The sequence below is a fragment of the Anomaloglossus baeobatrachus genome, chromosome 5, assembly GCF_048569485.1.
Source record: "Anomaloglossus baeobatrachus isolate aAnoBae1 chromosome 5, aAnoBae1.hap1, whole genome shotgun sequence".
NCBI classification, from domain to species: domain Eukaryota; kingdom Metazoa; phylum Chordata; class Amphibia; order Anura; family Aromobatidae; genus Anomaloglossus; species Anomaloglossus baeobatrachus.
This window is the reverse complement of record NC_134357.1, coordinates 408,910,527-408,915,087: the sequence shown is the minus strand read 5'-3', so window position 1 is coordinate 408,915,087 and position 4,561 is coordinate 408,910,527.

Sequence of the window (4,561 nt, the reverse complement as noted above, 5' to 3'; positions counted from 1 at the left end):
GCTGCTGAAAGAGGCAGAGCGGAAACTGAACAGCTTGCTACTAGAGGCCACGACGAGTCCACTGCTGGGAAATCGTGCAGAAGACGGCGCAGAAGAAATGGCGTCTGACCGCAGAAATCCAGAACCGGGCTCCGCTGCCTGGTGGTATCGGGAGCTGGCCCAGTTCTGCGACCGACTGGAGACCCGGGTCGTGGAGCAGATCCGAGAAGAACGCATGGAACTTCTGGAGATGGCTGCCGCGGTTCAGGCCTATGAGAGGGGAACCGCACGACGAGTGCCAGACCGGACGGCGACGACTCAGACCCCGATGCTGCCACCGATGGGTGAGTCCAGTATTACCCCTGCCGGCCCGGATGCCCCGACCCCTGCTGCCACGCCCGCGGTCCCTGAAGAGGCGCCCGGCGCGGCGACGCTGAGCCAGGCCGCAGCCACGCCAGGTGCGGCCCGCCAAGCCCAGGTCGCCGCAGCGATGCCCTGCTCGGCCCGCCAAGACCCGGCCGCCGCAGCGATGCCCTGCTCGGCCCGCCAAGACCCGGCCGCCGCAGCGATGCCCTGCTCGGCCCGCCAAGACCCGGTCCCTGCAGCGACGCCCAGCCCAGCCTGCACAGATCCCATCGCAGCTGCGACGCCGATCCAGGCCGCCGCCATACAGGGCGCGGCCCGCCAAGACCAGGCCGCCGCCATACAGGGCGCGGCCCGCCAAGACCAGGCCGCCGCCATACAGGGCGCGGCCCGCCAAGACCAGGCCGCCGCCATACAGGGCGCGGCCCGCCAAGACCAGGCCGCCACCATGTCAGGCGCGGCCCGCCAAGAGATTGCATCACCATTTTCCCCGGCCTGCAAGGCCAGAGCAGACACCGCTCCCCAGTCCAAAGAGGTCCCTGCTGGAAAGCCCACGCTGGGGGAGGACCCCGCATACTGGCAGCTAAAGGCTGACATGGAGGCCAAGTTTCCACAATGGTTGGTGGACCAGTACATGCTCCCTCCGCATACCCCCAAGAGGATTCCAGCAACCCCTGCAGCAACCACGCCAAAGAGTCCCCCGCCTGGGCCTGCTGAAGAAAGCCCGTCCCCAGCACTGCCACCAAAGGAGTGCCAAGAAGAACTAAGGGGGAGGGGAGGCCAGGAAACTGAGGAGCTGACTCAGGAGCCACCAGCAGTGGATCCATGCCCAGAGCCGGAGATGTTGCCATATTCCCGCTGGGATGAGGAAGACCTGACACCTTCTGCTGAGGAAGATCTGCCCCAAAGCCTCACCTGGGAGCTTGTAAGCTGCACTTCGCAGAATCCAGCCCGCAAGACACAGCGCCGCAGTAGAACCCAGTCTTTCCCTGCACCGCCATCCCCAGAGCAGAGAGAAGTCATGGCCAGAGACCTACAAGAAAAACGGTTCCTGAGAAGAGCCAAAGCACAGGTCAGAGGACCCCTTTGTCGAGGAGTAGTGGAGGACTTCAGCCTAAAGTCAGGATACGGGTTCATTGTTGCACCTGGTGTCAAAGAAGGCATTTTTGTCAATAGGAGAGACGTCAGAGCTAATTTGCCCAGAGGACATCCTGGAAGGAACCTGAGAATGGGAGACACAGTGCAGTTTACCATGCATCAAGGCGAAAGAGGCTGGTACGCGCTAGATGTAGTACCATGTCCCAAAGAAGAAAGGAAAGACAGTAATAAAGAAAGAAAAGACCAAAGACCTAATGATGAGACCACTACAGATGAGGAAAAAGGTCAAGAAACCAACAGGTGCCGCAGCCCTACAGGCCCAAGCCCTGGTGAAGAGGAGTCTGCATAAGTTCAAGTAAAGTACAGCAAGTTTTGACCAGTTGGAAAGTTTGTTTTGCAACGTTTTAAAAGTTCAAGTATGTGCCCACATAAACTTGTGTGAGAAAACCATAAACCTTAAGGCTATGAACTGGCTATAGCCACAAACTCTCGCAGTGTAAATAGTTACACCAGAGGGCACCACCACCACCAGAGTCAGCCTGTTTAGGGGCTTGGCTCGTCTGCAACCAGGGGGCCCGTCCGTATATAGGGCCTTGGCTCACCTGCAACCAGAGAGCATGCCTGTTTATGGGGCCTGGCTCTCCACCACAAAGAGGGTACCTGGTCAGCACCAACTGTGGAGGCCGCCTCTACATCCTGCCAGAAGAGGCTGAAGGCGCGGATCCACCAGGCCAGGTATACCCTGAAGACCACCAGCCCATGAAAGCCGCCTCTACATCCTGCCAGAAGTGGCTGAAGTCGCGGCCAACGTGAAAGGGTTTTGGGTGGGTTAACGGACTTGTGGGTGGAGGGTGGTGATGTATGGTACCTGGTGCTTTTAAAAATGTTTTACATGTTTTAATGTTTTATGCATTTTAAAATGTTGTCTTGCAGCCCGAGGACGTGCTGGTGATAACTAAGGGGGAATGTGGCGCCCCTGACCTGGTCAGGCACCACTGAGTACTGCACCCATGCTGGGGACAGTACAATACAGGTAATCCAGAAGGCTGACCGGGGTGTGGAACACAGGCGCATAGTGATCAGGTCTCACACATGTACCCATGAGAGGACCCCTGGGGATCCCAGGAGGGGGAAAAGCCTTCACCTTCACTGGAATAGTGGAGGGGGCCAAAAGCCTCCATCTCCTCTCAAGGGGTGTGGAAAGAGAGTCTGGTTGCTAGGTGGCGTAGGTAGGCACAAAAGGGAAAAGAGAAGGAGGAGTAAACAGTCTAGAGTCTGCAGCAGAGTGTGGAGGAGTGAGGAGCAGGAAAGTGAAGCTCTGACAGCAGCAGTGAAGGTCCCAGATGTGAGCCGGTTCAGAGCAGAGTCCAGGGAGCTCCGAGGAGAGCTGACCCCTTCCCCTGGGCTGCTGGAGTCTGACAGCGTCCGCGCAGTGGCTACCGACGGGGGAGAACGGTCAACTAGGTGTGCTACCCGAAACCCATCTCAGCTAGAGAGAAAGCACGGAGTGGGAAGTAAGGAGACTGCTAGAGAGCACCAGGCCCAACCGGGCGGCAGATCCCGAAGCGAAGATAGATCCAGTTTTCTTCTGCTAAACCTGCCGGTCTGGGGCTCTCAAAGCCCACACCACAACACCACAAAAGCCGCAGCCACGTAACCGCAGTGAGGGCCCATAGGTCACAGGAGGCAAGCAGCTGGAGTGGCCTGGTCCGGGGAACAAGCAAACGGCAAACAAAAGGGGGAGAGAGGCTGCAGCATCTTCCCTGGGTGACCCCCATAGGGACTCAAAGTCGGGGTCACCCCAAACCACCAAGGGCTAAGGAAGGCGAGTTGGTAGTCACCCTCATAAAGTCAGCCTGAAGGATACCTGGTTCCCGCCTGGTTCATCTCAGCTACGCCCGGGCTACTCACCCTGCCATCAAATGTGAGTAAAGCCCTTGAAAGACAGTTCTGCCTGTGTGAGTCATTCTGCGACTTGTGGTACTACAAACCTACACTGGGCCCTGGGGCTTGCCTCACTCTCAGGAGGCTATTCCAACTAACTGCACACACCATCAGCCCCAGGCGACCCTCAACCTGCAGTGGCGGTCCCTACTGGCCGCAATACTGAGAGTGGCGTCACGACAAGAAGAAGATCTCCTACCTGTGACCAGATCCAGCTGAGTGGAGTCCCTGAAGGTAATGCACCGACACAACACCTGTGGGGCTTCACACTTTCCTTAACCAAGAATCAGCAAAAATATTAGTGCATGCCCTCATCATCTCCCGCCTCGACTACTGCAACCTCCTGCTCTCTGGCCTCCCTTCCAACACTCTTGCACCCCTCCAATCTATCCTAAACTCTGCGGACTGCTTAATCCACCTCTCCCCTCGCTATTCCCCAGCCTCGCCACTCTGCCAATCCCTTTACTGGCTTCCCATCGCCCAACGACTCCATTTCAAAACATTAACCATGACATACAAAGCCATCCACAACCTGTCTCCTCCTTACATCTGTGACCTAGTCTCCCTGTACCTGCCTGCACGCAACCTCAGATCCTCACAAGATCTCCTTCTCTACTCCTCTCTTATCTCCTCTTCCCACAATCGCGTACAAGATTTCTCCCGTGCCTCCCCCATACTCTGGAACACTCTATCTCAGCATATCAGACTCTCCCCTACCGTAGAAAGCTTCAATAGGAACCTGAAGACCCATCTCTTCCAACAAGCCTAAAACCTACAATAACCCTCAGTCCAGTACACCACTGTACAACCAGCTCTGTCCTCACCTACTGTATCCTCACCCATTCCCTGTAGACTGTGAGCCCTCGCGGGCAGGGTCCTCTCCCCTCCTATACCAGTCTGTTTTGTATTGTTAATGATTGTTGTACGTATACCCTCTTTCACTTGTAAAGCACCATGGAATAAATGGCGCTATAATAATAGATAATAATAATAATAATATTCTAACAAATATAGTGTCTTCAAAAAGCATTCATACTGCAAGTATTTGTGAAAGATAAAGGAAATGATACATGGTTTTCTAAATATTTTTAAAAATATAAACCTGAAAATTGTGACATGCATATGTATTCAGCCCCCTGTATTTTGATTTCTGTGAGACCAATTGCCTTCAGAAGTC